The sequence below is a fragment of the Schistocerca serialis genome, chromosome 5, assembly GCF_023864345.2.
Source record: "Schistocerca serialis cubense isolate TAMUIC-IGC-003099 chromosome 5, iqSchSeri2.2, whole genome shotgun sequence".
NCBI classification, from domain to species: domain Eukaryota; kingdom Metazoa; phylum Arthropoda; class Insecta; order Orthoptera; family Acrididae; genus Schistocerca; species Schistocerca serialis.
The window spans coordinates 232,012,886-232,036,292 of NC_064642.1; the positions used below are offsets into that span (position 1 = coordinate 232,012,886).

General features: G+C 38.1%; 1 protein-coding gene and 1 long non-coding RNA gene across 7 annotated transcripts in view; one reads left to right on the forward strand and one right to left on the reverse strand.

Annotated features, from left to right (window-relative positions):
* Positions 1 to 20,101, reverse strand: part of LOC126481228 (endoribonuclease Dicer-like) — a 446,265-nt gene extending 426,164 nt beyond the window's left edge. For 2 of the 6 annotated variants that reach the window (XM_050104840.1, XM_050104835.1), the window contains exon 1: positions 14,219 to 14,394. The gene's annotated coding sequence lies outside the window, so the exon portion shown is untranslated. The other 4 variants (XM_050104838.1, XM_050104837.1, XM_050104839.1 and 1 more) reach the window with 4 other exon arrangements.
* Positions 15,134 to 16,486, forward strand: LOC126481230 (uncharacterized). Its single transcript, XR_007587530.1, has 3 exons — positions 15,134 to 15,661; positions 15,814 to 15,925; positions 16,041 to 16,486. It is a non-coding gene; the product is annotated as an uncharacterized LOC126481230 (long non-coding RNA).
* Positions 20,102 to 23,407: the final 3,306 nt, after the last annotated feature.

Here is a 23,407-nt window from a genome sequence, read left to right on the forward strand (position 1 = left end):
GCTCTTTCCCACCAGCATTTTTTAATCTGTTGTCTTGATTCCTTTGCTTGTTATGTCATCTTAGACTAGGGTTTACTGTGATTGATACTACAGTGAAAGCATTTTTAGTGACCAGTTCATACGGTATGATTTGCAATTAATTTACCATCATCTTTCCCAGGAAATAAGACTGTACTGGTCCTTAGAAAAGTCAGAGGCTTTGTGTGTTATTTCTCTGGCTTTAACAAGCATTGAAGGAATGTATTATCAGATAAAAGAAATTATTCAGATAGTGAAGGGAGACGAAAATTTAATAGTCATGGGTGACTGGAATTCGATAGTAGGAGAAGAGTGAGAAGGAAACGTGGTAGGTCAATATGGATTGGGGGGAAGAAATGGAAGAGGAAGCCGTCTGGTAGAATTTTGCACGAGCATAACTGAATCATAGCTAACACTTGGTTCAAGAATCATAAAAGAAGGTTGTATAAATGAAAGAATCCTGGAGATACTGACAGGTTTCAGATAGATTATGTAATGGTAAGACAGAGATTTAGGAACCAGATTTTAAATTGTAAGACATTTCCAGTGGCGGATGTGGACTCTGACCACAATCTATTGGTTATGAACTGTAGATTAAAACTGAAGAAATTGCAAAAAGGTGGCAATTTAAGGAGATGGGACCTGGATAATCTGACTAAACCAGAGGTTGTACAGAGTTTCAGGGAGAGCATAAGGGAACAACTGACAAGAATGGGAAAAAGAAATACTGCAGAAGAAGAATGGGTAGCTTTGAGGGATGAAGTAGTCAAGGCAGTAGAGGATCAAAGTAGGTAAAAAGACGAGGGCTAGTAGAAATCTTTGGGTAACATAAGAAATATTGAATTTAATTGATGAAAGGAGAAAATATAAAAATGCAGTAAATGAAGCAGGCAACATGGAATACAAACGTCTCAAAAATGAGATCGACAGGAAGCGCAAAATGGCTAAGCAGGGACTAGAGGACAAATGTAAGGATGTAGAGGCTTATCTCACTAGGGGTAAGATAGATACTGCCTACAAGAAAGTTGAAGAGACCTTTGGAGAAAGGAGAACCACTAGCATGAATATCAAGAGCTCAGATGGAAACCCAGTTCTAAGCAAAGAAGGGAAAGCAGAATGGTGGAAGGAGTATATAGAGGATCTATACAAGGGTGACGTACTTGAGGGCAATATTATGGAAACGGAAGAGGACGTAGATGAAGATGAAATGGGAGATATGATACTGTGTGAAGCGTTTGACAGAGCACTGAAAGACCTAAGTCAAAACAAGGCCCCGGGAGTAGAAAACATTCCATTGGAACTACTGACAGCCTTGGGAGAGCCAGTCCTGACAAAACTCAAGCATCTGGTGAGCAAGATGTACGAGACAGGCGAAATACCCTCAGACTTCAAGAAGAATATAATAATTCCAATCCCAAAGAAAGCAGGTGTTGACAGATGTGAAAATTACCCAACTACCAGTTTAATAAGTCACAGCTGCAAAATACCAACACGAATTCTTTACAGACGAATGGAAAAACTGGTAGAAGCCGACCTCAGGGAAGATCAGTTTGGGTTCCGTAGAAATATTGGAACACGTGAGTCAATACTGACCCTACAGCTTATCTTAGAAGCTAGATTAAGGAAAGACAAACCGACATTTCTAGAGTTCGTAGACTTAGAGAAAGCTTTTGATAATGTTGATTGGAATACTCTCTTTCAAATTCTGAAGGTGGCAGGGGTAAAATACAGGAAGTGAAAGGCTATTTACAATTTGTACAGAAACCAGAAGGCAGTTATAAGAGTCGAGGGACATAAAAGAGAAGCAGTGGTTTGGAAGGGAGTGAGACAGGGTTGTAGCCTCTCCCCGATGTTATTCAATCTGTATATTGAGCAAGCAGTAAAGGAAACAAAAGAAAAATTCAGAGTAGGTATTAAAATCCATGGAGAAGAAATAAAAACTTTGAGGTTCGCCAATGACATTGTAATTGTGTCAGAGACAGAAAGGACTTGGAAGAGCAGTTGAATGGAATGGACAGTATCTTGAAAGGAGGATATAAGATGAACATCAACAAAAGCAAAACGAGGATAATGGAATGTAGTTGAGTTAACTCGGGTGATGCTGAGGGAATTAGATTAGGAAATGAGAGACTTAAAGTAATAAAGGAGTTTTGCTATTTGGGGAGCAAAATAACTGATGATGGTCGAAGTCGAGAGGATATAAAATGTAGACCGTCAATGGCAAAGAAAGCGTTTCTGAAGAAGAGAAATTTGTTAACATTGAGTATAGATTTAAGTGTCAGGAAGTCATTTCTGAAAGTATTTGTATGGAGTGTATCCATGTATGGAAGTGAAACATGGACGATAAATAGTTTGGATAAGAAGAGAATAGAATCCTTCGAAACGTGGTGCTACAGAAGAATGCTGAAGATTCGATGGGTAGATCACATAACTAATGAGGTGGTATTGAATAGAATTGGGGAGGAGTTTGTGGCACAACTTGACTAGAAGAAGGGATCGGTTGGTAGGGCATGTTGTGAGGCATCAAGGGATCACCAATTAAGTATTGGAGGGCAGCGTGGAGGGTAAAAATCGTGGAGGGAGACCAAGAGATGAATACACCAAGTAGATTCAGAAGGATGTAGGTTGCAGTACGTACTAGGAGATGAAGCAGCTTACACAAGATAGAGTAGCATGGAGAGCTGCATCAAACCAGTCTCAGTACTGAAGACCACAACAACAACAAGCATTTCTCAAGGACAAGTAAGTCTGTCTTGATTCATGAATTTTTTTCTAATATCTTGTTTTAAGATTGCTGGATCATTTCCACTTTTGCCCATAATGTCTCTGAGCTTAGTGATCTTGAACACAAAACACATGTGACACAACAGAAATAATGACTTGCACTTTGCCAAAATATTATTGTGCACAGAACAGGATAACACGACTTGGTGCTATTTCCATTTGAAACCATTTTTCATATTCTTTAATGAACTATTGAGGAAAGTTACATCACTGTAACAAACAGGCATACATGATTGATCACTGCAGGAACATTTTTTCCATTTGGTATGTCCTATCATCATTGCTGGAAGCAAAACTGTCGGGTGCTCACAATGTTTCGCCCACCCTGTCGGCCCTCTTGCCTTGCAATTCTAGTCATCTGCAATACAAACACGCCACAGAAGTTTTTGCAGTGTCATATACAGACAATGTCTTGCTATCTGTTCCATTGCATGTCTCAAAATAAACAAAAAATGCAATTAGTCACCCTCGTTCAGAGCCATCCATTTGCGTCCTGTAATTGGACTGACCAAAGAAAACTTTTACAAAAAGAGAAGCAACTGTAGGAACATCAAGTGCTCTAATGGCAAGCCATTGTTAAGGAATGGAAGGGATGGCTGGAATGTGGAACAAACATACAGAAGGGGAACAGGCAGATGATGTTGTGGAGGGGAGAAAGTTAGTAACTGAAGATCAGGTGGGGATGCAATACTGCAAGAATTATTGGACTGAGCAATTAAAGATAAAAATTAAAACACAAAATCTAGAGTAGATGACATTCCCTCAAAATTATTAAGATCCTTGGGAGGAAATACAGCTATTCCAACTGGTATGCAGGATGTATAAGACATGCAAAATAACCAGACTTCAACAACTACAATTCCTCAGATAAATTCCTGAGTTTTCATAAACATTGTACCCATGTCCTTAGTCAAAATCGCTTTCCAGCAACAATAAGAATTTCAGTAAATGCTAGAAACAGAAAAAAAATTGTGAGAAGTTTACCTAATGAACTGTCACCATCATACACATACCAATAGTCAATTACATTGTGCAATGGTTGTGGTATTTTTATATCATTTTATGGAATTATCATGAGCGGTAAGGTACATAAATTTACCTAGCAGTTTTACTTTTTATGATGAAAAGTGCGTTGAATGGCAAAGAGCATTGGATATGGCAATGCGAGTTTAAATATGGCGCAAACGTAAACATTTGTTGATGCTACTGGTCAATTTGCTACCACTTTTCTGTGTTTTAATTTCGTTTGTTTCGTCAACTCACAACTTCGTCGACTCACAACCAAATTATCACCTTTCAACCTAACCTTAGCCTATAATCAAGATGGCATATAAGAGAATCCCTGACAGCTCGCAGCGCTGTTGCCGGCTTTCCATTGCGAAGCAGGCAGCTGCAGGAGGAAACAGTAGCCTTCAACAGAACTGTAGCCCCAGTCCACTGCAATTGTCAGGGATCATCTTACGCCGATACAACTATAGACACTTGCGTCTAGGGGACGCCAAGGAATTGGCTTTGCTGATTGGCCACGTCGTTGCTACTTTCTGAAACGCGCTGTTCTTTAAACGAGGCCATTCGTCTGTCCACTGTCGATACATTGTGTGGGTAACTCGTAATAGTACTTCACTGTTGTGTGTTCTAGGCCTATGCCTATAATGGCAGATTGCAACATGTGTTTTGTGTGCGATAAAGCATTTCAGCTTCAAAAAACTTTATACGTGCACATCAGGAAAATGCATGTAGGGCCAAATACAGAAGGTAAGATTAAGTGCTCACAAGACGACTGGAGCTATTCCTTCAATACATTAGCTAGTTTGAGAGCACATGTGGAGAAAAAGCACATGGTTCGAACTGCAGATGAAAAGATTGTATTCTAGTCAATGGACGGTAAGAAACACCGCATAATAATAAGTTTTTACTATTCAATAGTAGGAATGTTTTTGGTAAAACTATAGAATTTTGTTCTTTGTGCATTCAGTAATCTGGTGCAATGTTGTACTGCAAAGTTTCTTTCTGTTCACATGAAAGGATTATTTGTATTAAGGGCCTAGTCTTAGAAGACAATACATTAAAGTCACGATCATTGTAATCCACAATGGGTAATTAATAAACTTTATTTTTACTGTCCATAAATAGTGTAGAAGCTTTGGGAAGAAATTGCTGTCACTTGTTAACTCTCGCTCCAAGAAAGGTCAACACTGTGCCAGCAATGAGAAGGTGCCAGTTCAACGAACATCTAAGAAACAGAACTTCAGTCCAAAAAGTGTCTTTGGCAAACCAACCCTGGCTGAAAAGTCAAATGTTGCTAGTGCTTTGGTGCAACCTGACAGTGATGTGTTGAGTGTACATGTTGGCTTTGATCACACATACTCTAAGAATTAAATTTATCTGTCCTACAGTTGTGTGTGCATGTTTGTGTATCATGGTTTATAGGCCTACTGGGGAAACTCGCCATGTAAAAAAATGAATAACGCATCATACTCGGTACCTCGGGATGATGTGGAAATCCGAGTGTACTTAATAAAGAAAATGTCACTGTTTGTGTGTTTCTTTTGACTCATTTATCCTATTGCACATAGTTAACAAAATGTAACTGAAATATCTACTTAACTATAACATTAATTGGACTACGTACATAGTCATTTCAAATGGTTTTGCTATTTTTCACAGGTAAAGTATGAGTATTCGCCAGAATGCTACAGTACGAATATTTACCAGTTGACAACTGAATGAAGTCAAAAAGCAAAATTTGCATGGATGAGCTGAAAATTGTTTATTCAGTTCCAGTTATTATTTTTTATATTAAATCAGTCCCTGAGAATCTATTTTGCTGACTTTCTTGGTCTAATTTTCTATATTTAACATGTCGGTTACAACATGCTTGATGATGGATCAGGTGTGCGACTTTTAGTGACAATACTGCAGTCGATATGGTAACAGCTTTTCGTGACCTTGAGCATGAAGTATATGCATCTAGAAGTCTTTAAAAAGTGCAGCCAAAATTCTAATGTCTGTCTGAGGAATTATACTTTAATGGAAAGTTTTTGCCCAATAATTCAGTTAATTTCTGCTAAATTACTTAACATGATAAGTTCTGTGAGGCCAACACCAGCCACAGCAGAGCTGTCTGCCATGGCTGCTGGCAACTTTGTGACATTTAAGGGATAATATACAAAAGTGGGCTGTGTAAGGGGTTCAACCTAGTTTTCTTTGGTTAAAGCAATTAAAATCAAACTTGTGAAGCATGTTAAAAATCGCATACTCCTCACCATAATTTAAATGTTTACATTGAAATGGTTTTGACATGTGCATAATATATGGAAATGTTATATTTTCTTGAAACCTTAAGAACCAAACCTGTCCGTTGAATTAACATATGAGGAAACCCATCACAATAGCACTATGTTATGCATCAATTAGCTGTAGTTACAGGATAAGTAAACACGCACAGAAAACTTTTCATATAAATTTTATTATAAAGCTTGTAAAAGTTATAGAAAAGATGGACAACAAGATAAACTTGTGTAGGCATCATTGTAAATACATTTTTACTTCAAGAAAGCTGAATAGGATAATAATCTCAAGACGCCTTAAATTGCATGACACATATCAGGTATTTTCTGTTGGAGAAATAGTCTGGTTAGTCAGAATTTTTTCATTGATTCTTGTGAAAAACCTTGTATCAAACAGCTGTTTTTCTACTATCAATCCATTACTACATGCATGTAGTTTTGGTGACCCAATGGCAGCCATCTTAAGGCTGTATGCAAACCACCAGATAAACATGTATACATAGTTGGTCTGCATTGTGCAGGTCCCAGCAGTTTTTTTATTAGATTCTGTGAATGTCTCCTTCAGTTCCATGTGGATGCCTCTGACATAAAAGTATTATGATAATTTTATTAAATGCTTTCTTGCTGTGTTGACCTATATCAATGGTGACACGAGAAAATTTTTACTGCATCGGGATTTGAACCCATGTCTCCTGCTCTCAAGGCAGTTGCACTGACTACTTCACTACCCAGATTGTATGTGGATTACCTCAGCAAGTCTCCCATCTGACCCAAAATTCCACATGTCACTACTACTGCAGTAGTACCCTCGCGACAGCAGTCTATCTCACTCGCCATATCCATGAGATATTCCTACAAATGGCTCTGAGTGTATGAGTGCATCTGAACTGAAGAAAGTTCCCCGATGCCAAGCTAGGCTATGTATAGATACAATTGTATGCATGGTGACTGTTCTTTCGGCTGTCTGAAAGAATGGATACCATGCATATAATTGTAGAAATATAACTAGTTGTCTTATGACTGAGGTGTCCACGTCAGTCTGAAGAAGTCCGTGGAATCTAGTAAAAATCTGGTGGCACCTGCATAATGCAGACCAACTATGTGATATATTTATCTGGTGGTTTATGTATAGCCTTAAGATTAATGGGATGCCGAAACTAGTTGCATATTGTAAAGGATTTATAAAAAGAAAAACAGCTGTTTGGTACAAGGTGTTTCACAAGAATTTGAAGCCAGCTGCAATCCTATATCCCACCTCTGATGGATTCACAAAAAGAAGAAAAAATCATTCATTGCCCTAATAATTTCTCCGAAAATATTACCCATTACATGGAATGACCAGATGCTGCATTCAGATCAAGAATTTTGGAGACCTATGAAGGACCAATGCCTGGTAAGTGCTAGATCAAAATATGACCTCTTCCAACACCTCTTCATTTTCTACCTTGTTTTCATTTTCTTCTTCGTCACCTAACTCTGAATTACTGTCATGGCTGCTATATAATCCAGATAAAGGCCCAACTCAGCATTGTAGCTGGTTATTTTCTGTAGAAGAGGGCAAAAGGAAGGCAGAAGTCCTAAATTTTGCATTTAAGAACTCGTTCACAAAGGGTGATCATAAAAAACTTGATATTGCCCATCACACAGACTGGCATGTGATTGATCTCGAACGTAGCATCAGAGCTCACTCCCCAGTATTTACACGAATTATGTGACTTGTGTGCACAGATGTGGTGCCAACTCCCTCCATTGACCTATCAAGGCTTTGTTGATTCCATGCAGAAATGCATTGTCACTGTTATCTGTGCTGATGATAGACATACAGGCTATTAGGTAGGTGGTCAAAATGTTCTGGTTAATCAATGTGTGTAGCTGTACTTAGTCAAGGATAGACTGTAGCCATTCATCGAGTTGATCACTCATTTTCATTTCTTTACGAGAATATAACACTGTTTCAATCTGTAGGAACAGGAAACAGTTCGTTAGAGAAATCCCACAAGTTGTATGGTGGGGTCAGTCTGGCCCCTAACTTACCTGCTCTAAACACAACCACTTGGTTTTACAGTTCAGAGTGCAAAATATGCAGACCTACAGCACTACAATTTTACAAGCATTCAACCTAACCATAAACAAAATTCCCTGGCATCTGTATTACCCCACCACACTGGTCATGGGTTAGATAGGCTATGCCTGATGACTTGGCAGACATTTGTAAAAGAAAGAAATGAAGGTAGTTAAGTGAGGTGATGGAAAAAAAGAGGCAAGTGAAAGTAAACAGTAAGTATTACTGAAGTACAGATGTACTTGAAAATTGCATAAAGGAAGTAAATTTTGTGAATTAATTGGAATATATTTCAAAATCTTGCAGCGTACGGAAACAACTAACTTTCAGTTTATTTAAATAATATTACTATTTGCCTAAATAAACACTTGCATAATATTGTACACACATTTTCAATAAAAATGTTTTGGTTGCCAGCAGCTTTTCAAGACGTAATGTATCTTATACAAATTCATCCCACCAAATACAGTAATAAATTGTAAAGCAAAAGAGTTAAAATGATTGTTTCAATAGTTTTCTGTAACGTGATCAGAATAATGGTGTTAACCCATTCTACAGAGATTCTGGAAGTGCTTCTTAGTATTTCAGCAGGTTATATGATTCATGTTTTATGTACTTTTAAATTATTCATAATTTAAGTGAACACACTGAAAACAGAAAAAAATATAATAATTCAATTAAAAATTAATAAAATAAATACAAGCAGGACCATGAAACAAAAAATAAAGATTGAATTTCCATGTACAATGTACAATTATATATGTATAGAAAAGTACTTTTATTTTTTAAAATAAATGCAAAATAAAATAGTGTGCAAGGATTAAATAATTATGGGTAAATCACCAGAAAATGTTAAGCAAAACAACAGTATATGTTTTAGTCACTTTTGACGACTAATTAGTAATGCATTTCAGACAGTTCCCATCACCAGAATATCTGTCCAGAAACATCACAAAATATGTATGACACGTTAAGCATACTTAGATTCATAGGCAAATAAGTTAACATACAAGAGAAAAAAACTTTACTTCAGAGTATCATGCCAAGTGTTATCTATCATAACTTTGGAGCTCTCAACTCACAGCATTCTGCCATCACATAATTAGCTGTTATAACATACCACTAACTGACTTGGTTGTAGAAGTGCTGAGTTCATTTGTCATATTTTGACATATAATTAACAAAAATCAACTGAAAAACCATAAAAACAGTACATCACGCTAAATAATTTTTTATTCCTTTAGGAAAACTAATAATCACACTTGAGAGTGCAAAGATCACATTGGAACAAAAGTACAGTATTAATACAGGTGGTATGGGCAAGAGACGGAGGGAAGGGAAGGGACAAGGGGGAAGTGGTGAGAGGCTTCCAAATTAATCTCAGCTTATGTAAATGAGAACCAGCAATCTCTGCTATTAATAAACTTAAAGTAGGGAATAGAGACTTACTGTAAGTCTACTAGGTATTGCGCATACACATAATAAGTTGCAGGTGAAATTTCTTTAAAGTGCATAAACAGGTTATTAAATTATTCCAGCACTTAGGTAAGAAACACAATACATTCAATATTATGTTACTCGAGCGTGGAGAAGCCATCAGCCTCTATCAAACAGTAGTAAGTCACATATTTAGATTTTTTTGTTTGTTTGTTTTCATAGTTTAATTCTTAAGTTAGAAATGGTAGGACAGATAGGTTGTGTGTTAGACACAAGAGGAGCTGGCTGCAGTTCATGATCGGCTGAAGGTGCTTTTAACTACAGTCAGCTGTCTTCAGGCTGCTGCATTCAGTGTAATGGTGGCGGAGAAACTGGTGCATTGCTTGGAACAGCTAAGGTATCATTTGATTCACCATAGGCTCTGCTGTTGAGGCACCTTCTAGTGTATCTGATGTGGTGGGTCTGCCCTGACCATAGGGTGAGTGGCGGTCGGTAATACATTTGCATCACCTGAGGAAAAGGGTCAACGCTGAGACAGTTGGGGGGGGGGGATGGATTGCACATGGTAAAGTGAGCATTCATGATCAAGGAAAGATGTAAGCAGAACATGGATTAAAGGGTAGGTGGAAGAAGGGTTGGGGCATGGAGGTGTACAAAGTAAGAGCAGAAGAGAGGAATATCTTTGTTTGATTGTGGAACTACACTCCAGAAAATACCGTCTATATGTTTTGATGGCTATCAGTGTCAACACTAATCTGTAAATTATATATATATATATATATATATATATATATATATATAAAAACAAAGATGAGGTGACTTACCGAACAAAAGCGCTGGCAGGTCGATAGACACACAAACAAACACAAACATACACACAAAATTCAAGCTTTCGCAACAAACTGTTGCCTCATCAGGAAAGAGGGAAGGAGAGGGGAAGACGAAAGGAAGTGGGTTTTAAAGGAGAGGGTAAGGAGTCATTCCAATCCCAGGAGCGGAAAGACTTACCTTAGGGGGAAAAAAGGACAGGTATACACTCGCACACACGCACATATCCATCCACACATACAGACACAAGAAGACATGTGGTCTTCTTGTATCTGTATGTGTGGATGGATATGTGCGTGTGTGCGAGTGTATACCTGTCCTTTTTTCCCCCTAAGGTAAGTCTTTCCGCTCCTGGGATTGGAATGACTCCTTACCCTCTCCTTTAAAACCCACTTCCTTTCGTCTTCCCCTCTCCTTCCCTCTTTCCTGATGAGGCAACAGTTTGTTGCGAAAGCTTGAATTTTGTGTGTATGTTTGTGTGTCTATCGACCTGCCAGCGCTTTTGTTCGGTAAGTCACCTCATCTTTGTTTTTATATATAATTTTTCCCACGTGGAATGTTTCCTTCCATTATATATATATATATATATATATATATATATATATATATATATATATATATATATATAGTACAAACAAGGTTTTTTTTATCGTCATGATTATTACTGAATTGTTGTGTGTGTTTGCATATTCAGAAAAGAATGATATTGTTTATAATGTTTGAATTCTTTGCAGTATTAGGCATGTAATATATGTATTGGCTATCTATGCATATTCCCAGTTGGAAGTAAGTTTGCTATTAATTCAGATAGAACACTGCTGTATAAATTGGGATCATGCCTTATGACATGTAGTCCTTAGTCTTGTCATAATGCTGTGACATAATCTCTTCTGGTTTTGTATTTATTACGACTCAAAACCACCCCCTGCCCCTTGCCACCACCATTTAGTCACTATTTATTTTACTTATACCCTTCACGATACCTCCTCACCTTCCCATTGCTTTTGCACAATCCAACCCCCCAGCCCCAAACAAACATTCTGTATATGAAATTAGGTCAAATCTGTTGAAGAAATCATCAGCCAAGCCATGAGGACAAAGACACAGCATGGCGTCTGACAAACATACTCTCAGGCTCAGTGTACCAGGGATTTATAATATTCCTTGTGAGTATGGTATCAGTTATGTGGGACAGCCTATACAAACTACTGCTAATTGCTGTGTTGATCATCACCTCAAGCATGAAAAAATGAAAATCAGTAGTTTCCGAGAACTGTTTAGTGAGTAATGCAAGATAGCCTTTAAGCACATGAGGATTGGCCCATATTTTTAGCTGTTGGGTCTCTGTAATTACGGAAGCAGCTGAAATTAGACTATGATCACAACACTACACACACTGGCTATGTAATTATCAGTTTATTTATTTGCTATTTTCTAATATAAGAACAGACCACATGAGGCAGTATATATGAATATATAACAATATTTTCACACAATTTCAAATTAATCAGTATAATTAAGTAATGCATGTAAGCATGCACTTCGGAAAGAAAAATTACAGAGAAAAACTTCACATAGTTCACCACCTATTACAAGTGACGGCACTGCAAGCTATGCCGGACAGCTTGCAAAAATGTGACCTACGGATGCAGAGGGTGTTGCTTTAGCATATGCTCTCTCCATGATGTAAATTAGCAAACTGCACTGTGTCCACTGGGCGTAAGTGTGAACCTCATTAATTTTATGACAGTCAGACTTGGTCCCTGACAATAGTGATGGGAGGCAGTAATCAAAAGCATGTGATTCTATTCAGATTTGATGTGGAATCTTATGAGAGAACTTTTTATCAATGTGAATAAGATTATTGTGTAAAAGCGATAGTTTGACATCTTACAGAAGACTCCTCATTGTCCTTGAGTTTTACACTCTCATGTCAATATACTAACCCCCTAATTGTATTTGGTGTTAATAAGAAGTGTGAATTTAGGATTATTTGTTAAATTAAATACTTGCATAGACTGTTTCTCTGCCTTGGATTCAGAACAGAAATTTAAATTCTGGTGCAAAATCAGAATTTTATCTGTGATGGATGGTGCTGATCTCCATGACTGTTCCTATATTTAACACCCTGTAGTCTAACAGGTTGCTGGCAGGCATCAGACAGAAAACTGGGAACCCCAGATATTAAATAAATGTAACTACTTTTGAAACAGTGATTTACTGCCATCTCATTAGTATCTCATTAGCCTCCTCTCCTATAATTAATCATAATGTTTGGACTCAAGGATGCATGTACTGGATAACAGTGTAGAAACACGATTCACGTTTCCATCGCACTTCACCTAGTGTAGACCGGGAACTGTCTGCTAGACCTGCCCGATGTGAACTGACTGGGCCCGGCCCGTGCTGCCGGAGTTGTTGTTGTTATGCCGGCAGAGGTCGCGTCCGAATTCTCGCGTGCCCTCTGGTGGACGGGACTCTACTTGCAGCAACTACCGTCCGTGACGCACCGTGCCAATGTGCGCCTCCCGCGATCTTTCTGATGGCTACAGCAAACAGTAATGTTCATATTAAACAGATATTTAACTTTAGAGTTATATGAACAGCTGATGGTGCTCCCTAAAAATTATAAAATAGTTTGTATGAACTATTAGAGGAAACAACAATTGAGTAAAAAAAAAAACTATTTCTAGCTTTCTGTACTCGTAGTTCCTTCCTCTGGGAAGATGAATACATTTGGGAAGACTGGGAATGAGGGGAGTGTCGCTCAGACCACAAGTTGAGAGAAATCCACCTGTATTGAACACTGATGCAATTCATTCTGGAGTACCACTTGAATTTTTGGGATCCCCACCAGGTCAGTTTAAGGAAGAAACCGAGCAGTTCAGAAGTGGGCTTCTAGATTTCTTACTAGTAGGCTCAATCAACATGCTAGTATTATGGAGAAGCTTCATGAACTCAAATGAGAAAACCTTGGGCAAACATGTTCTTTACATGGAACACTATTGAGAAAATTTAGAGAAATGTCATACAAGGTACCCATCACCACATACTGTATTGTAGCTAGCAGACTAGGCCCTTTGTTTGTAATACAGAATATGGAAAAGAACTTTGAGTGAATGTCCAATAAAACATATGGTATCACTCTGAAACTTTGTGATTTATTTCAAATGTTTTGTCACACATTTCACTGTAACTGATAAATTTTGATTACCAGTGACCTACATCTGTAACAGTCTCACGATTTGGAGATGTGAGTATTGTGTAGACCTATTAATCTATTAATAATTCCTCATTCAGCATTGTTTATCACAATGCCATATGAACATAACTCAGATTCTGAAAAAGTAGATAATGTATAGGAAGATGCAGTTCAAGCATAACACTGACATATAGTTCTTTGTTTACATAACAACGACCAAAATTGAAGCATAACACATACATTGCCAGGAGCACAATATTGGGACCCCGCTGGAAATCTATAGACCTCTCTATGATGATGTCTGACGCCTAGGTTAGTTGAAGGGTGATAATTTCGGTAGTTGTGGAACTCGTAAAGTTTGAGTGCGGGATAATTGTTGTGGTGACAAAAGGACATATGGCATTGCCTAATATTTACGTTTGCTTTATATTTGAAGGTACCATATTTATCGCAACTCTCGCAATAAAACCTAACAGAACAAGGTAAAATCGGAAAATATAGTTAATGAATAAGCATTCAAAAATATTTTGATACATATTATGAACAATATCATACATAAACTGCAGAAAATGCAAGGAATATGTATGTAACTTTTACATATATTTGGTCCGCTTTTCCGCATTTGCCACAGCTGCAACCGGGTTAGTCTGTCACCGCATTCGCACTCGAACCAGGTTTTTACATTTAATTCCCATAAGTTAAGCTCCATTCAATAATCTGGACTTATTTGACGTTCCAAAATGACAGCTGTGTGCAGATCTACACGTAATGACTCAATAACTCAAAGGACCTTGGAGTCGGTGTTGCGCTGTGTCAATAGAGCTCATTACACTTCTCGTCACCAGGCGGCACTGCTACACACGTTCTGTCTCCATGATGACGTCATGAGCTTCAACCAATCAGCAGACCCAATTCCTTGGCGTCCCCTAGACCAAGTACTATAGACCTCGGGCTACGTTACACATCACTGTCCACACTGACAAGTCTACAGGGATAACTTCTTCCTGTAATTATTACAGAATCAAACAAATTACGACGATTTTATGCAGTAATAAAACTAAGTCGCTGGGATGCGCAAGGAAGTCAAAGATGTATATTTAAATCAGTTTCACTGAAGTAAACTGATACTGTATTGACAGCGCTAATTCTAATAACCAACATTACGTTTATTAGCTTCTTTAAAGATAGCACTACTCTTCAACGAAATGGAAGTTGTTGCCCAACAGAGTTCTTTGATCCAGTCTTAAATTTCTACACAATTACATAGCAATTATGCTCCGGTAGGTAGCGGAATACATCTTACTCATGTAAAGTATCTGACTCCTTTTTAAACTGATGAAACTCGCAAAACTAAGTGACAAGAAATATCTTACCTTCTAGCAAACGCCTGATTAGACAGGTGTAGACTACGCTTAAATCAACTTCGCACCTCGTTACCTCTCCAAGGAACATGCTCTACATGTAACCCGAATCACTAACTTAGCTACTACAGGGTAAGAACCGAACAGTGTCGCCAACTACGCGTTATGATGGTTTCACTTTATAACGCAATCTCTACTTCCATTATGTTAGTTTATTTCGATACAATTGTGGGTAGATCTTACATATGCTCACTTTGTTAGAAATATACCTGTATTAATCCCGTTAACAACAATGTACGTACCGGTATTGACGTGATACATTGACAAAGGAAGGTCTAGGAATTAATTATAAACAAAGTCTCACAGCGCACGTCTCAGGCAGCTGTGACGTCACCCGCACCCGTCATAACAAACCGAGCTCTGAGTTTCTCGCGGCGTCCCAAATCACAAGTACTATTTGCTGTGTTGTGCTTCGGATCGAGTGAACGTTATCGTTTTCGACTGTGCCAAATAAGCACTGATCAGAATGCCACGGAGGTGTTGCATTCCAAATTGCAGAGGCAATTACGGCAATGGGCCTAAAGTTTCCGTGTTTGATTTTCCGTCTGATGAATCTCTAAGGCGGGAATGGATCTCGGCTGTTCACAAGCAAGACTGGGTGCCTAGTAAACATTCAGTTGTAAGTATCGTTGTGTCTGTTAACTACTACAATACCATTACATAAATCGTAACGCATAATAGCTTTTATTACGACTGGAAGCAATACACAATCTCGACCATCTTAACTGTAGTTTTCACATCTGTAACAATCAACTGTACGCTTCTTTTAAGGTTTGTGAGCAGCATTTCAACTAACAAGATACATTAAGCAGTACAAGTATGTACGACCCAAGAACTGGCAAACTGTTAACAGTACCATTTGATCGTCGACGCTTAAGAAAAGGTAGGTTAAAGAACCAAATGTTAGGCAGAGGCCAACATTTGTGAATTATAATGTAATAAGGAGAAAGCTAGTTGTGTAGTTGCATGTCGTTTGATGTTAAGCTTTTCTTTTTCAGGTTCTATACCTACAAAGTTACCGGATGCCCTTGATATTTGTCCAATATGCCATCATCCCGAGAGGACCCCGAAAGTCGCAGGGAGCTACTAGAAAACTGCCCTTCGAGAAAGTGTAGAAACGCAAGAGAAGTTGATAGAAACGATTTCTATCTGTAATTTCGAGTAGCTGAAACGCAAAATAAGTGACTGTGATAAGCATTGGGACGGGATTGTAGTTAACAAATTAGACAGTGAGTGCTTATTGTTAATCAACCACAATCCTAACCCAAGAGTTGTCTGCTAATGTGTTATAAACAGTGATTTATCTCTAAGTGTTTTTATTAACGATGTGGAATTGAAATGTGTTGGGAAGATGAAATTTTCCAAAACAGTCTGCAACACACGAGATGTGAGTGAAAATTTATTTGGTGTATCCTATAATAAATATGAGGTTCCTGTTGATAAAGCTCTATTGTTCATTAAAGTTAATTTGCAGAATTTTGTAGAGAAGTTGCCAGAAAAAGATCCTGCAATACATTTTTTTAAGGAACAGGTTTCAGGTTTCATTCCTGAAATGTAAAAGTTCATCTCAGTTTAGTTATTATGCAGACACTTTAATATGGGGTCATTATTAAACACTATAAGCCCAAGGTGGATGTAAGTTTCTGAGAAGCACTGGCATTATTTCTATGTCAAATCCAGATACTGTCCAGGCTTTGTAGTAAGTTTTTAACTAGTCCAGTCACTGAACAACAAAGTGATCAGATACGAGTTATATCGCACAGAAAGCTGGAACATTAGCATCCAGGACAAAACAGTTCTTCTGTTAACTGATGAACAGTGCTTAGGTTTTTATGATACAAAGTTTAGATTCGCCTTCCAAGGGTGTGGTATACATCCTCCCAGTTAAAACAATTCAGGCTGGTATATTTTTCTCATACATAAAAAAGTAATTCTTAAATTAGAAGCAGCTGGATTCGAGGTGTTTGGGTTAGTGGTAGACAATAATTCAATTAATAGAAAAAGCAATATCTATCTATAGTACTCTGTCAGAAGTACAGAAAGTATTGTCACACTGCACAAACTTCTGCAGTTCACACACTGTACTAGTTTGTGGATACAGTTCCTTTTACGGTGCATCTGTAACAACTGGTTCAATGAAAAGGAGCAGATTCTGTGTTTTCCTGATTTCAATGAGAGCATGGAGGGAGGTGTTGCATCAGTCACAGCACTAAAAGAGCTACACATGATAGAAAAAGATGATTTATTACAATACAGAAATTCTCAACTTAAAAATCTGTTTGCAAATGAAATTGAAAAGCAAAATGTTAAACTGGTGCTTTGTATCTTTAATGATATGACAGTTGTTGCTTTGCAGAAACTAGGTTCGAAGAAAGAAATTCAAAATTGGGTAACATTTATAAAAATAATAAATCTTTGGTGGTGTATTGTGAATGTGAAAACATTACTTAAGGGTCAGAGGCTAAGAAATGTTTTCCATGAACCTGTCACTACTAATGCCATCACATATTTGATTTTTTAAGTAGCTTTGTGTCTTGGTTAGATTTATGGCTTGGGTTGCATGATAGTAGGAAACATTCTAAAGACACACATTTTGCTCTAAAGCATAGAACAGCTGCTTTGATTGATTTCAGTAGCTACTGGCTGTCTGATAAAAACAGGTCCTATTTGCTCCTTGGGAAAGTACAGATTGACAGTTTGGAAGATTGGTTCAGTAAAAACTGCTAATGCAGTGCGGGAAATTACCACATTTCTCTTGGGCAGGATTTTGAAAACTTCAGGCTCGCAACATGTTTTCCCTTATAGTACGGTCTAAAGCAATTGGCAATGTGGTTATTAAGGTGTCAGATATTTTTGAAACAACTTTTGGAATCCAGTGGTTGAGATACCACAGTCAGCCACACGACATTCTATTTCATTTACCAGGTGTATTAAATGTGGTATTAGGGTTTAGCCAACCTAGGTGGTACTGGTGGAGTCTTTTGTTGGTAAGTAATTTTTGTTTTGGTTTTATTGTAAGGCAATTGTGATGTTTTGTGTATTGTATATTTATGATAATTCGGTTGTGTTTTAATTGATGTAGTGAATAGGGGGTATTTCTGGTTTTGAGTTGTTAGTTTTGGTTCCAATTTTCAGAGTTGTAGCTGCTCGTTTTTTTTTTTTTTTTTTTGTATGGATAGCTGCTGTTGAGATATATAGGTCAAGGAAAATGTCCGATTCCCCTCCTTGCGGTTGTAGGTGTTGGTGTTTTGGTATCGGTATCTGCAGTGGAGCCACACACGCTAAGGGAAATGTCCGATTCCTGTGGTTTTGCTGCTGTAGCGGAATTGTGCAATTTAATATTTTTGAATATTATTTGTTTTTGGTTGCTCCGGTGTTCTTTTATTGTTGTATGTTTAGCTTGTCCACGCCCTAAACCCTAATTTTCTGCGGTTGTCCCGTTGGTTTCATTTTATTTCTAGAGTGAGTCATTACTGTGTCATTTTCATTTTTGTTCGCGTTTTTTGGCATGTGTAATAGTGATGTTTACTGCGTTGTTTTATTAGAAGGGCAGCAATAGTTATAAAAATAAGAATTAACGTCACTGCTATCTTCATGTAGATATCTCCCTTCCACTGAAGAACACTTTAATTAGTGTTTCTTTATATCGAACAAATTTTAAGCTGACGTTCCTCAACCTCGTTCGTGCTGTACCAGATGGGTCTTTGCTTTCAGAAAGACGACTTTTTGTACAGTCCAAGCACTCAAGTTGTTGCTGTAATTAAGTCTTGAGTTGTGTGGAGATACTTTTTTTGTCTTGATTGTCTAACTGAAAACAATGATTTAGAATTCAATACCGTTTTCCCAAGTTCTGACCACTAGGAGTCTACAAGTGAAGTAAGATAGTTAAATATTGTTTGTAGATACTGACCCCACAGAACTACGCTAATGCCTGCATGAAATAGTATTTGGTTAGTGGTGGGATTCTACGTCCGCCGAGTCGTTTTAACTAATAACTCCCACTGATGCGGGATATTCTGAATCATTTCATTTCATATATTGTTAACTTTCCTAGGGCGGATGTCAAGTTCTCGTTCTTTCTGCTGGAGCGCATACCTCAACGCAGCCTAACTGAATCTTTCGCTTACAAACATGTTTTAGCTTCGACATTGCCAAGTAGTAATGAGAATTTTTGTAACGTCTCTCTGGCTTTCAGTGTAGTTGTGGAAAGGGGGGGGGGGGGGGGGCGTCATTGAGTGATATGAGTCGCACACAGTCTTTGTACGCATCATACTTCTGTGTCTGTGCTACAAGAACGTTCACATCAAAACATATAAAACACGTACTGATATTAAGAAATGAGCAGTAACGCCAAATATAGGCAGCCCCTTTAAACTTCCCGCTAGTTCACAACCCGTCTAGTTTCGCCTTGATATGTTTAGCAGCGCTAAAGTTCTCAAATGAAAATAGCTAAGCATATTAGTCCAATAAAATGTAAACTTACGAAAACAAAATCATAACCGACGTAGTCATGCTGAAAGATTATACTCAATGCATTGTGCTGTTAAACGAAGTTCTTACCATCAATATCGTTTGTATTGGCGAGGGGCTATATGCAGTGAATGAGTGGTCCAGCCCACACACCTTGCAACGTTACTTTTCTTTATCTCTCAAGTTATTAAATAACTATATTTTCTACAATTACATGAGAAAAACCTGCACGTAGTTAATACATGGTGATAAAAGCTTAAGAACGAAACCTCAGCTTGTGTCGACGTTGAGAACACATTTAGTCTTTGATGTAACTCATCATTGTCATTAAACAAAGATTAACGCCGTCTTGTTTCATTTACTTAATTTATATTTCACTCGCTCAGGCAGGGACCGACAAATAATTCTTTAACTTAAATTATAAAAATTAAAGTGTAGTGCGATCAGAAAGTATTTCATGTCACCCACCTTATCTGCAGCGTTTCATTTCTTGTTTACTTTACGCTTACACAGTTTTCACTACACCAGCTATACACAAACCACAACATCGTGTATTTTCTTCAAGCAGCTGATGCCCACGCATGCGCAGAAGAACTGTGGGTACACAACGTGGTAGAAGTTTCTTGCGCATGCGCACTGTGTATGTGTAGCAGCGACAGCCGAAGTTCATCGCGTTTTGCCATCATGTACTCCTACGGCTGTTCTTTTTCCTACAGTGAAATTACGACACTTTTTATTCTCAGTTTACACTTTTTCCTCGGTATCTGCCCCATCCTCTCCGCAAGAGAATATCTGTGACATACTCGGTGTGGTTTAAGGCACAAGGGGCTCGTCACATGGATGCCAGAAGAGCCCAAGTGCAAAATTTGTATACAAGGTGTACCACAATTAGCAGCGAGAATTGACACGGGTGAACGTATTCGACAATAAATGCAAAAACGTTCAGTAAAGCTGGTGTTCCAAACCAACTGTTAGCGACATAAATGTGGATGTATGGCGAGCCATCAAATGTTGCCTTAGGATTCCCCGATTCTATAAAGAATAGAGTTCCCACGTATTAACAGCTTCAAACTTCAGATTATTTTGCAAATGAGTTAATGTTTTAAATAGTTGACGTTACGCATGTAAGCGAGGAAAAGTTTAGAAAATGTCCCACTCTATGCTTTAAGTTTGCTGGGTTGTAGTTGTGGTGGTAGCAGCATACTGTTTCTGAAGTACTTGTGCAGCGTTTTCTGCCTCTTGAAATGTCCTGAAACAAGTTTTTTTATTTTTTTAAACCTGGGATTTAATAATGTCACAAGCATAATAACAGCCAATGTGATAAATGGTTTCACTCTTTCATTGACCAATTTAATCGAGGAATCCAGAACACTTCGCCCTTCATTAGTTGTTAAGGTGTTTTACAAGTCTGAAAACTTTGCAGCAATACGACAGCTTCCATTACACAATAGCTGAAAGTCTTCCATTACCACTGGAAAGTTTCGATTCGGTTAGTAAGGCCTATATTTACAACTTGCTAAAAACTATGGGCTCTGAAGTAACAATGTTTTGAGAAAGCGCATTATAGACACACCCATGTTCAAATGTGGGCTTATTTGTAATAATGAACAAGGAAATATATTACACCTATTGTAACACAATTACTCAGTTACTTGTTGCAGTTGGCGGCGTCCGTAAACAGAATACAAATGACCCGACGGTTTCAGATTGCTATCGACAAAACTGTGGAGGGGGTTGGGGGCAGGGAGGGGATGTGTGAAACTGCCAAGAAATACAAGTTACGCGGACTTCACTTACACCGACATGTACCGATCACAAGAATGAAACGAAGCTCCGCCTCGCATTGACAAGTTAAAGAAAGAAACATTTTAAAAATGTTTGTTACGTCGGCATAGATTCTTCGTTGTGATGACCTGCAGTTTTTGTTACTTTTAGTATGGGTTAAACTAATTTTTCGTCTATAATAAAGTGGCAAGTCAATGGAAAATTCGTGTTGCTTTTCCATATTCCGTTGTAACGCTGAAAAAATTTCATTTTGTAGGGACTTTTCCTAATTTATTTTTTATCTCTTCCTATAGTTTTGAGATCAGTGAACATTTAAGTGTGGTTTTACTTGGCTACTCATATCTGCTGTCAAACGCATACACAATTTTTTTTTTTTTTCCCAAACATCGATAGTCGGAAGCTCTGTACGGCAGCATATCGACAGCAGCCATTTATGCATAAAGAGAATCATGTTCTTTTTTTTAACTTTTGAACTGGCATCGTGCAACTGACTTCTGTTAAAAAAATTTTATAGAGTTTCTTGATTCTTTTGGTTGCACCTGTTGCACTTGATCTAGTTCACAAGTTGATCCTTCGCCTTTCAGTTCTATAACTAATTAGTGGTTCCTAGTTTTTCACCCAGCTTTCTTTTTAGAAGGGAAGAAAAATGGAATGCGGTAACGACAGAGGAATCAGCTTGTTGAATGTAACGTATAAGGTGCTGTCCATCATTATCCTCAGAAATTTGCTACCATTCATAGAGAACAACATACAGGAGTACCAAGCTGGCTTTCGACCAAACCGATTGACAATAGATCACATTTTCACGCTAAGACTGTTATTTTAAAAACATTGGGAATATGATAAGGATATCTACAGCCTGTTCGTCGATTTTCAACGTGCATATGACAGCATCCACAGGAACAGCCTATACAATGAAATGCGGGACTTTAGAATCCCTGAGAAGCTAGTGAGAATGGTGCAAGCTTGTAAGGAAGGGTCAAAGGCAGCAGTACGTTTCTGAGGAGCTACATCAGAAACATTTAGACAAGCCTCAGACAAGGGAATGCTCTCTCATGTGTTCTGTTCAATGTCATCTTAGAGAAAGTAATTAAAGAGTGTAGGCAACAGGAATGGGCTGCTGTAGAGATAGACAATAACTTAATTGTCTCGCATATGCGGATGACATAGTAGTATTAAGTGAATCAAAGCACGAGTTGAAAGAAATTTACCGGAAAATGGACAATAATGCACAGAAAGTAGGACTCAAAGTGAATCGAGACAAAAGAGTTCATGGAATTAGGAAGAAGAAAAGAGCAGGTAGATTTCTTGAGATAGATGGCAAGAGGTTCAAGAGAGTAGACCAGTTCAAATACTTTGGATCTTGGTTTACTATGGACAACAGCATAAAAATGGACATCAAGGAAAGAATAGCAGTGGGAACGAAATGCACGCATTCCCTCAAAGAGACGCTTGGCTCTAAATCGATCTCAGTGAACACTAAGATGAAAACCTACAACACAGTGATATGCCCAACAGTAATGTACGGTTCAGAAACATGGAGCATGACTAAGCGAGAAAAGGAAAAAACTATTAATATTTGAAAGAAGAGTAATGAGGAAGATAAGGGGACCAGTTTTAGATAACGGAGAATGGAGGAGGAGGAAAAACAAGGAAATCTACCTTCTGATGCGACAACCAACTGTCATACAGAAGATAAAGAGCAAAAGAATACAATGGGTGCGTCATGTAGCCCGTACGCCAGATGGAAGACAGGCGAAGATAGCACTAGCGGCGACACCAAACTCCAACCTGGATGGACGACCTGGCGAAGGACCTAGCAGCCCTGGGAATTGAAGACACCTGGTGGAACAGCGCACAAAACAGGAAGGAATGGAGGCAGTTTGTGGAAGCAGCGCGTGGTCTGCAGGGACTGTGATCGCTGAATATCTATCATTTCTTTTTGGTGGACCCTTAAATTAGTTCTATTCCCTGGTCATGTTTATAATCTTTAATGCAGATGGTACACTTTACAAGCTGACTATTATCCCCCACTTTCTTCAAAAATTCCACACAGATATTGATTTTTACAGTTCATTTTCAAAACAGTAACAAAAAGAACCTCTATTTA